We start from the raw sequence: 12,403 nt of genomic DNA, 5'->3' as shown, positions 1-12,403 counted from the left end.
CTTCAGCTAATCCCAAGGCTCGCAGCGACTTCTGCCTTTCCTTCTTGCTCTTTTTCCTTCTGTGACGTATCAATGGCTTGACGGCCATTACCAGAACGATGAAGACAACCAGTATCAAGATGCTCTTGACGACCGCCGACTCCCCGTGAGGTAACCTGACGACAAGTAACATGTATAGTGTTTACAACTTCGAACCATCATTCTCGTATCTCGTGAGAGAAGCAACGTATGTGATAGCCAGGGCATGGTATGGTATGGTATGGAACGAGAATTTTCCATACTCCATACTTGCCTTACTCTCTCCATACCATACTTGCAATTTTCCATACCATACCAACATTGTTCCATACCATACTTTCCATACATTCCATACTTTCAAATACTTCAATATCATAAGTATAGTACCTTTTATAGCACCTATACTATTGATATTTTGGATGTCATTATTGCTTAAACTAGCGAATCTAATGCGAATCTAATTCCTGGTAATAGTTTTACAGAGTCTGTTTTGGTGAGGTTTAGTTCACGGTGCTGAGGTGCCGCGTACGTCTACTCTACAGCTTCCACGAGCAAAATGAGATAGTGAGCAGATTGTTATCTAGCACTGTCCATAAAAGGGACTGGCAACTTACGGCCGGCGGGCCGGATGGGGCCCGAAACAAGATTTTTTCCGGCCCGCGGACAGTTTCCCGTCTTACACAATCACTTGCCTAAACGTCAAATTTTAGTGACTCTATGTTATTATATAGGTGTGCGCATTGCGCACTGTGCAGCGTGCGATAGTGGAGGTTAAGCGTAAGTTTGTCGAAGCGAGAAGACTTGCATTATCGGCATTTACGATGTGCTGAACCCTAATGAATTTATTCTTGGTAAATTTTGGGTACCGGGCTTATCAAACGCTTTAAAATCTTAATTAAGGATTGCACCGTGAGTCATTTGATCAGAAAGAAGCAGACACGGCGGTGCCTGTATGACAATGCTATTCTCAAATCAACCTTGTAGTCATTATCGACGAGAAATGGCTTTGAAGTGACATTGCTGTCGATAAAATACATTCATTAAATACGATTTATTCCTTGTATACATGGGCGAATAATTTATCCATTCAGCATTCCGGCCCGCCAAGTACCTAATTTCCCTATTTCCGGCCCGCCGACTGGAGAAGTTGCCCGCCCCTGCTCCATGCATATCATCTCATTTCCGGTACATTGGCATGAGGCACATGCAAGTTTGAAGTAAATACTCGCAAAATAATTTATAGTATAGGCGCACCCATAAAATATCCCAGCTGCAGGCAATCTGCAGCGATCTGCATGATTGTTGGTACATTATTTGGTCGGGGTTAGCGTGGCGAGAATTCCAAACTTACATCTACCCAACTCCCTGATCTATAATCCTAATGCGAGATCGTTTGAAATATGACCAATAAGATATCTCGGTATGTAAATAGTATAGATGTGCGGTCAATGTTTCGGAAGAAATGTAATTATCAATCACATTGAGCATTTAGTTCGTTGCATCATGAGTGTTTGTAAGCTGTCGTCACTCAAGGAATGAGGTAGTTGGAGTAGCCTACATTACCAATTATTGCGTAACATGACAGACTCTACTCTGAGACGTCGTGTCTCCTAGGGCTGGGGAAAATCGAGTACCTGAGTGATTCGATTCTGAATCACGTAATATGCTTCGAGTCGAGTCGAATAATCGAGTATCACTCATTATGACGTCACAACAGGTTGTACTATGTCGAAGTCCAATTATGAACCTTTTATGCCACCACAAAGAACGTAATGCCTGTTATCCATCACAATAAAGATACTTGGTATTTTTTCGACCATGCCGATTTCATTGCACTTCTTAACAATTTAGTTGGATGATAATGACTTCGAAAATTTGTTATTTCCAGTAATGTTCGTAGCATTAAACTGTGCCTGGTATGGTCAAACACGGCCAATCAAGGTTTCACGGCTTCCTCAGTGGAAAATAGTATCAAAACTATAATTCTCGTCAGTAAATTAACTTTCAGTTGCGAGGACCGTATAATTTCAGTACTCGAAAAAATCGTCTTTTACCACTCGACTCGAATCATTAAAATTACTACTCGATTCAGATTCGAATACTCGAATCATTTGACCCAGCCCTAGCTCGACTCGAGAGAATATCGGATCAACTTTACTGCTGTCATTATTACATCACAAAATCATGTCATTCCAAGTGCTCCTAAAACCGTTGCACAGGCGTGTATTTGTTCCTACACAGCGTTCAATAGTTCACGTTCACACATAACAAAAGCGATCAACGATCGTATTCCGTGAACAACGAACAACGTACGCTTCATGAAGCTTGCACAGATCACGATAAAATGTATAAAGCACCAAGGTATGTATGGAAGTATGGAAATGTCGTTCCATACCATAGATTAAAATCTTCCATTCCATACCATACTTGCATTGTTCCATATTCCATACCGAAATATCGATCCATACCATACCATACTTCCATACCATACCATACCTTACCATGCCCTGGTGATAGCTATGTTTAGGAATTTAAACCTTGACGGGTTGACAATGCAGTCGCGATACTTCACTTATCATTCAATTTGTTACCTCTTTACAATTATCTACATTTACACCATTGTAAACCTCATAGTACATCGGATGTGGTGTAAGGAATGTAGCACTTAAAAGTCTGATAGCGGGGCGACACGGAGATGAAGCAGTCTTTACATATTCTTAAAGGCTGTTAATTTGCGAGTACACATTGGACTATTTGGTCGTGACCATGTATCAAAGTTTGAAGCAGCCTTTCAATACAATATAAGTGTGTTGTGGTCTTGTGGAGCACCTTGCTTGGCTTCATTCGGCCACCACGTGTTCATGACAGAATCAGAGATTGTTGCCTGGTTGACCAATGTTCATACCTAGTGTGGAGCGTGATACCGGTGTATCATTTAACATGTCGATATGTTCAATCAGTTGAAAGATATTCAGCAATTTCACCGTATTTGAGTGATTTCGGAATATATGCAGGACTCAACGTATCACTGTGACCCGGCTTGTATCAGAGTTGGATCAATTACATGATTTCAGCTCAATTACAATTATAATTACTTCCTTGCATGTTTCAATTACATTACAATTACAATTACTCCTTGCTAAAAATATCAAATTAAAATTACAACTACAATTACATGAAAAATGTAATTCATTACATTCAGCCCAATTACAATTACTATTAATTGCCCAACTCTGGATTTGAGTACTACCCGCTGTTATAATGTCATAGCTTAATGAATGACTTCTCAAGTTTTAATTTGTACCTTATTTGGTCATTGGAAAATAGCTGCTTCACAGCGAAATAATCTGGTATTTCACAACCAGGACTATTTGTACAGAAGCAAAACACCGAACATTGAAATAGCGCTAATAAATTAATCATCATATTCAGTGAATGACTGCTGACAGAACTAATCCGAAATCGACAATGGGCTACGGAAAAACTCATCGCCGCGGCTGATGACCAACATAAAATTACTAAACTATTAATCTCTTCGAAGCGATTAACGTTATACAGCATCAGGGTCGAAACAGCACTTCGTCAGCCCCAAAAAAACGTTGGTCTTGGCCTCCTCCATAGGGTGATGGACCAAACGTCTGGGGGACGCAGCCCCAAGATCCCCCATTGGAATGATCGTTTTTACTATACTTGTGTTTCATATTGGTAATCAACGGTGGGTTTAGACGTCCTCATCGCACGAAAATATTCTATAATTCATGATTGAATCGGTCAATAATATTGGTCACTGCATATATATTTTGCAAGAAATATTTCATCCTTTCTGACCCCACGTAATCAAATTTACCGTTAGAACTGAGTGAGGTGTTGTATTAGAAAATTCAGGGCACGCAATTAATAACTAAACATATTCGGGCGGGCCCGTTGGTATAATTACTTACTGCCAGTTCAAGAGACCCCTACTGGTTGGACGTTCGGCATCCCCCTATCTGTTCATTACATCGCATTGTGTGTCCTGTTTATCGCATTGTACATTGTGTATGTTTCTTCGGCAAATGAAAATACAATCTATGTTCGGGGTATTGAAATCGCCGAAACGTACTAAACTGAAAGACCCAAACGATTTCAAATTGGAATTTTGTACTGGAAAGGAACTTTTCTCTGGAGGATGGTATTTGTCCTGTGCTGTGCAGCTATTCAGGCACCCATGGACAATTATAAATTTATTTATATATACATATATATATCGAGGTTTTCGGTCAACATTAGGTCAGTCCTTTTTGGCCAAGGTTTACCAGCTGCCGATCTTTTGACACACTTCTCAGAGTCCCATGTTTGTCTAAGCTTCATGTCTTAGCACTCCGTGGCGCAATAATGGCCGATGCCGGAAAGCCTATTTATCTAAATCAGTGGTTCTTAAACTTGCCTCCAGCACCCCCCCCCCCAGGGGCGCTGGCGATTTTGAAGGGGCGGTAACGCTCAGAGGGCGACATGGGGGCGCTGGGCTCAGGGGGGCGATATGAGGGGCACTGAAGATAAATGGCTTCTCATTAGATGTTGCGGTAGTATGACATGTCCTTAATGAGTATTCAGAGCAAATTCACATTCCACAGAACATGTCAAATCCCGACATTTTTGGTTGCGCTACGCGGCGATTTTTGCTACAAATGTAGTGGGTTATTATTAGGGCCATTCAAAGTCATTAAAGTCATATTTTTTTCTGTGCATCAGTAAGTCGTGAAATCAAATCAATTTTAACGCAAAAACCGCAACCCTATGAGGTATATTAAGAAAGTTATAAAGTCATATAAAGTGATATTTCGTCAACCCACATCAGCGTATGTGGAGCGCTTATTTTCCTTACTAAAGTCATTTTTACGTCCAAATCGTAACTACAAATACTCGAACATTGCACACTACATGAAACTACTACAACAGTGGTTTAAAATAAAAAATTGATGTGTAGTACTTTTATGTTGCGTATGCTTTACTCTTTAGTTCCGTGAGTGACGTTGTTCGCATGTAAAAATACACGAATTTCATATAAAGTCATATAAAGTCATATTTTCCAAAAAATAAAGTCATATTATTGATTTTTTAAGGTCATATAAAAATGGCCCTAGTTATTAAAATTCATGTAAAACGATCGCCAATTTCCTGTTAAAACACTGCCGTCACGCTTGCTAGGGTTATTTTCAACAAAATGTTTCCAGTTAGGTATTATATCTCGCAGCGAACAGCGTGTGAAAATCGAAGAAGGAGGCACTGTATATCACTTTTGAGAGTGAGAGCCCCCTTGTACATAAAATTAGTTTAGAAGCTTCGTGCGCGAAATGAATAACTAAATATAAAATTAAATCGTCAGAATATTTTTTCATCGTATCATAAAGGACGATACTATCTAGTGTTGTGGTTCTGGTTCACAACCTCACATGAACGTTATAATGTATAATATGAGTTGTTTTGTTTGGAATACATTCATGTTAAAATTAATAACTGGGTACAGTGCTAAATTCAATGTCAGCAGATATATGCATCCCATTCTCAGTTGACTTACTTGTAGTTACACAAAGCACTAAGACAAAATCCAAGACCATTAATTTCCCCATATGGCCATTGACCAATCGCAGATGTGAATTCGGGATGGTTCGAACCACAGGGTATGAGACCGTGCCTGATTGTTGTTATAACAACCTTGATTTAACCCTGAATATACCACATACAATTATTATATGGTTTATTATAGTCGAATGGTCCTCGAGCGCAATTAAAGCGCGAAATATTTCCAATACCAAAGTCCCGAAAAGACCGACTGGACTTTGACCTCTTGCCAGGACCGATACTGCTACAACCCAAACCCCCAATCGGTGAGCTCGAAGGGTGCCCTAAATTCTTTCGATGATTGAACATAAATTACACATCATGTTTTGACGACTCCCTCACGGAAGAATACGCATAAATATAGAAAATATAAATAGGCATTTCGGCGTCGGCCATTACCAGGCCACGATGCACGAAGACATATGAAGTTCCGGTCAATATGGGACTCCGAGAAGTGTGTCAAAAAGATCGCCAGCGAGAAAATCTTAGCCGAAGGGGATTGCCCTTATGCTGACAGTAAACTTCGATGAATATAAGTCTAATTGTCCATAGGTGCTTGAATCGCTCGTGCCGAATTATCATGTCGTCGCAATCTGCACACTACAGGACAAATAACATCCACCAGAGGAAATTATTTGCCAGTGAAGAAATACCAATTTTGAATCGTGTGCTTACTTTAGTTTAATACGTTTATGCATTCAATATCTTTTGACTATAGGTAGGTATTAGGGCTTGAGCCACGATGCCGTGTGACCGCGCACCCATAGCGGGATCACCCAAACATTTGCGGGCTTCGCCCCCAAGAACCCCGTCACGTGATTTCTATGGTCAGCAAAGTTTGTGCGACCTGGTCGCCCTAGGCGCCAAATTTTTCTATGCATGAATGATAGGTGGTAATTGCATATATATGTCGCTATAAACTTTTCATTCTTTCAGCCCACGTAATCAGATGTACCAGTAGCGCTGAGTGAGATGTTGTATTGGAAAATGTAGGCCACGTAATTAATAATTGAACATGTTGGGGCGTGCCCGTTGGTACAATTAATTCGTTAGTAGGGCTGGGCAAAATCGAGTACCTGAGTGATTCGATTCTGCATCACGTATCACGCTTCGAGTCGAGTCGAGTCGAGTATTCGAGTATCACTCATTATGACGTCGGAACAAAATGTATCGTGTCCAAGTTCCAATATGTACCTTTTATCCCACCACAAAGAACATAGTGCCTGTTATCCGTCACATTAAAGATACTTTGGTAGTTTTAGTCCATACAGATTTCATTGCACCTCTTGACAATGTTGTGGGATGATCATGACTATGGAAATGTGTTATTTCCTGTAGCGTTTGTAGCTTTGTACCATGTCTCGTATGCTGCGACACGGCCAATCAAGGTTTTAAGGCTTCATCAGTGTAAAATAGTATCAAAACAATATTTCTCGTTAGTATATTAACTTTCAGTTACGAGGAGGGTATAATTTCAGTACTCGAAAAAATCTTATTTTACTACTCGACTCGAATCATTAAAATTAATATTCGAGTACTCGGAATCATTGTGCACGGCCCTATTCGTTCCATGTTGTTATCTTGTTACCTTGTCCGTAATATAGTCAAAAGATATTGAAACGCATAAACGTATTAAACCAGGGGTGCGCAAACTACGGCCCGTGGGCCGCATGCGGCCCTCCACACCGTTCTGTGCGGCCCGCGAGAGTCTAAAGAAACTTTATTATAATATTGATAAACTGCGTACAAATAATCGAATTAATGCAGGGACTTGATTCAAACTTTTTCTTACTACATTTCACCATATTAATTCTAAAGCAGTGGTTCTCAATCTGGGGGGTGCAACTAGGGTTAGTTCGGATATCAATAATTTTCACTATCCGGATAACGGATATATCCGGGTATTTGAAATTTAGCTAACCGGTTAACCGGATAATGAATGCTAAGTGAGATAATCGATTTCACGAGGTCTGCATGAAAAATGGATCGCAAAATCATTACACAGTGTTATGGTAGATTTATACGCTCACGCGCAGTACGAGCGAATACGAGAAAAATCACGCAAATTTCATGTTCACTGCTTCTGCAACTCCCTCCTTATAAAGTACACTACATCTACATTCTACATCAATAGTGGTATCCTGTAACCGGGACCGGAGATTTGTAACAAAGAGTCCACACGTATTAAATGCCCTTTCTGCTTCCACAAAATGGGCTGAATATAGTAAGCAGCGCTTCCTTTTTGCCCATTCTTCTGTCTAGGTGTCCAGTACTGCAAGTACGAGTAGCTGATACTGGAATTGAGGCCGACATGATAGCTCGCTCAAATTCCTCCATGGGAAATTCACATGATCAGGCCCGTAGCCAGCCGAAAAATAAGGGGGGTGGGTGTTTGAAATAAAACGAGGGGTGTTTTAAATAAAACGAGGGGGTTCGATTTTTTTTAAATTTAGTATAAGCGGAAATCAATTACGCTTGCACGCACGCATATGTTTGCGAAATACGAACATTCGATATCAATCAGTTTCGCGATGTCACTCATTAATCACAATCGCGGATCATAATAGTCTCAGCAGCATATTGTCTCCAAGCCACCAAGAGATAGGAGCCAACGCATGCCAGGCCCGAGACTCGATGGTTACGCCAGCGATGATATCGTTCGTACCATGCCTATTGCAGATGCGATTGTGTAGGCCAGCGATAATATCGTGAGCACCAAGCCGATGTGATTATGTGGACCAGTGATGGTATAAAGTCCACAAAGCCTATTGCAGATGTGATTCTGCCAGCGGAACTATAGGCTTGTTGAAGACTCGAAAAATCAGGCCAGCAACGATAACCGAGTTCGCAGCAATCAATGACCTAATTTGGCGATATTCTCAGCGTCGCGTTACACACTGCATTGACGTATCTCGCTCATTGGCGACACGCTTCTCGCTGATTGGCCCCGCGCAACACTGATAATACGATTTATTGAAGCTTCCTAAAAGTGTAAAACGCAATATTAACGATACTATTTTATCCGGTTAACCGGCAGATTTATATCAGGATATCGGATAACAAAAAAACCTGCGGTTAAAGGTCAACTGCATCTTATAAACAACTTCGCCTAATCATGCTCAGAATTTTTTTTCATACCGAAATTGCCGACTTTCCGTATATCAAACTAATCGGAAATTGCCGTAATTTGGACTGAAAGTCCCAATATTGGTATGTTTACAGAAAAAGCGAAATGTTCATTGTGCCGTGATGTAGTTGACATCTCTTCTGGCCGCTGCGGATGTATGCTATAGGGCTGTTGCTTTTTCAGTAGCAGGGCGATTATATTAGTCGGTTATCGCGGAGGTTTCGCTTGTAATGGATTCACCAAGTGAGTGCGATTTCTCAGATGACGAATGTAAGTATGCTTTTGCCCTTGCTTACGAAAGTAATGTTTAAACTGAACAGTGAACACGTATCAAGTGTTGATGAGCTCAATCCCGTATCAGTGGAACTCCTTACTGCTCCGAAAACGAGGGGTCGTTTGAGTATGATTATTGATGAATAACCTAAGGAGGTTAGTAATATATAGTATGATCAGCCTAGCTTGTTCAGCTGAAGCCGCTTGTCTATACCAAATGAAACACACCGGTATGTGTAATTTGGTGGAGTACCCTACCTCTTTTCAGTTATTAATCTTGTTATTATCAATTTCAGGATAGAGGTTATTGCCAACATATGCAAACTATTAGTGGGAGAGCAACTAACGAATTATTAGTGCATCACAGCATTACCAGGATTTCAATCAGTAGCTCAATCAGAGAGATATCTCACTATAGATATCAACAAGAATATTGTCATATAATTATACCATAGTTCGATGCATGAGCGAATGAGTCTCATTTACATGAGACGTTGAGTCGGGTGCCAAGTAATTACCCGTCAGTAACACATCAATTATGCTTTTCAGGAAGCTGAGAAAAACTGTGTACGGAAGTTTTGTTTGCTGACCATTGGGATTCTGCAGCACAAACCAACGAGAAATCCTGTCTGTACATCCGATCAGCATTCACATCTAGTATTTTCAAAGGATTTCAATTTTGCAATGCTTCGCGAAGGAATAATTGTATTGAAAATAATAAATGCAACATAACCAATCCATCAACAGTACTACTGTGTCAGGGAGAGAAATATAGTTTTGTGTCCAACAATAGCAATGGCTTCAACTAATTTTCACAATGCCGCTAGTTGAATGAGGAAGCCATCGCAATAGACTTGGTCGACTCCGCCGTATCTGGTCTTGCTTGAATACATGCGTCGACTTCTTCATTGCAGGAATCTAAAGCAGGTGTAAAAACGGTCCGTGGACATATTAGCATGCGACACAATAGCAAGCGACACTTGAGCATGCGACACTTGAGCATAGCGACTTTTGGTCATGGCGACTCTTGGGCATGCAGACACATGAGCACAGAGACATATTAACATGAGGACATATTAGCATGGGGACACATGAGTATAGGGACACACGAGCATGGATACACGTGAGCATAGGGACACATCAACATGGTGACAATTTAGTAAGTGCCACTTGAGCATGGTGACACATGAGCATGCGATACATGAGCCTTGACGACACATGAGCATGGGTACACACGAGCATAGGCACACATGCGCATATGGACACATGGGCATGGGGACACAAGAGCAAAGTGGCACATGAGCATGGGGTTACGTACGCATGCGGCACTTGAGCATGCGACACGTGGATATGCAGACACTTGCGCATGCGACACGTGGGTATGCAGACACTTGCGCATGCGACACTTGAGCATGCGTCACTTGAGCATGCGTCACTTGAGCATGCGTCACTTGAGCATGCGTCACTTGAGCATGCGACATTTGAGCATCCGACACTTGAGCATGCGACATTTGAGCATGCGACACTTGAGCATGCGACATTTGAGCATGTTACACTTGAGCATGCGACATTTGAGCATGCGACACTTGAGCAATGAGCATGTGACCGTATAGATTTGTCTGGGAAGCTCCAAAATCGCGGTAAAGCGATAAAGGTTGTCATTGCTCCACATGTATTGGAATCCTTTACACGTATCAGACGAACTAAAAGAATATATCATTCTGTGAGACGAAAGCGATTCCAAATTCGCATTTCGACAAGGGACTTAACATTTCATCTTGCGGGTCTCATTTGATAGGAAAGTTTTACGTGCCGTGGGTGGGTAGGGGGAACATTAGGGTTCGAAGTGGGTTAGGGTCCATGTTGGGGTTAAGGTATTCCAGGATTAGGGTCGGGTGATGGGTATTAGGGTTGGGAGGGGGATATTAGGGTTGGTTAGGGTTAGGGTTAGGGTTAAGGTTAAGGTATCCCAAGATAAGTGTTAGGGTTAGGGTTTGCGTTAGGGATAAGGTATCCCAACATCAGGGTTGTGGGTGATGGATATTAGGGTTGGTTAGGGTTAGGGTTGGGGTTAAGGTATCCCAAGATTAGGGTTGGGGTTGAAGGGTAATCGGGTTGGGATGGGGATATTAGGGTTGGTTAGGGTTGGGGTTAAGGTTAAGGTATCCCAATTCCCAAGATTAGTGTTAGGGTTTGCGTTAGGGTTACGGTATCCCAAGATTCAGGGTTGGGGTGATGGGTATTAAAGTTGGCTAGGGTTATATGACAAATGATCAATTGTCGCATGCTCAAGTGTCGCATGCTCAAATGTCGCATGCTCAAGTGACGCATGCTCAAATGTCGCATGCTCAAATGTCGGATGCTCAAATGTCGCATGCTCAAGTGTCGCATGCTCAAATGACGCATGCTCAAGTGTCGCATGCTCAAATGTCGCATGCTCAAGTGACGCATGCTCAAATGTCGCATGCTCAAATGTCGCATGCTCAAGTGACGCATGCTCAAATGTCGCATGCTCAAATGTCGGATGCTCAAATGTCGCATGCTCAAGTGTCGCATGCTCAAATGACGCATGCTCAAGTGTCGCATGCTCAAATGACGCATGCTCAAGTGTCGCATGCTCAAATGTCGCATGCGCAAGTGTCGCATGCTCAAATGTCTCTTGCGCAAATGTCGCATGCGCAAGTGTACGCATGCTCATTTGTCATCATGCTAATATGTAACGATGCTCATATAGCACCATGTACAAGTGTCAACATGCTGAAGTGTCCCAATGGTTATGTGCCCCCATGCTCACGTGTTACCATGCCCATATGTAACCATGTTGATTAGTCCCCATGCTAATGTGTAACCATGCTCAAGTGTCGCATGCTAATCTGTTTCCATGCCCATGTGTCCCCTTGCACATGTTTCACCCTGCTGATATGTCCCCATGCGCATGTGTCCCCATGCTCATGTGTCCCTATGCTCATGTGTTACTATGCTAATGTGTCCTCATGCTATAACGTCGCATGCTTAACTGTCGTTTTTCATTGTGTCGCATGCTCATATGTGGGGCAACCGTAAAAACATTGAAGAGTTTTATAATAAAGTCGAATCAAAGGCAGTATACCAAATGCTGTTCCGAAGTATCATAAAAATGAAGGATTGCCAACTGCATCCTACCTAACTTTTAGACTGCTATGGTGATAGTGATACGTTTTAATCTTTTACTGAGCTGTCGATATCTTGAGAGATTTAGTCACTGATATCTGACAGTCTTCATTCAGTAACTTAAGTAACTAATATGATTATATGACTACACATGTACACAAACCGAAGTTTATTTTCAAAAGTAATAGCAACTCTTCCAATAAAATGAGGTCTGCGACATAACCATTATAGATC

At 41.6% G+C, this 12,403-nt stretch overlaps 3 long non-coding RNA genes across 3 annotated transcripts in view; all 3 read left to right on the top strand.

The window, feature by feature from the left end:
* The window catches only part of LOC145455708 (uncharacterized), a 237,639-nt gene that overhangs the window by 96,192 nt on the left and 129,044 nt on the right, over window positions 1-12,403 (top strand). The gene's annotated exons all lie outside the window — the stretch shown is intronic.
* On the top strand, window positions 778-2,208 carry LOC145455674 (uncharacterized). The gene is made up of 2 exons (XR_013920390.1): window positions 778-1,623; window positions 2,156-2,208. It is a non-coding gene; the product is annotated as an uncharacterized LOC145455674 (long non-coding RNA).
* LOC145455672 (uncharacterized) lies at window positions 8,698-9,759 on the top strand. Its single transcript, XR_013920389.1, has 3 exons — window positions 8,698-8,989; window positions 9,067-9,175; window positions 9,569-9,759. It is a non-coding gene; the product is annotated as an uncharacterized LOC145455672 (long non-coding RNA).

The sequence above is a fragment of the Botryllus schlosseri genome, chromosome 14, assembly GCF_051294905.1.
Source record: "Botryllus schlosseri isolate E-star chromosome 14, Bs_hap1, whole genome shotgun sequence".
NCBI lineage: Eukaryota > Metazoa > Chordata > Ascidiacea > Stolidobranchia > Styelidae > Botryllus > Botryllus schlosseri.
This window is presented reverse-complemented; position numbering and strand designations above follow the sequence as displayed.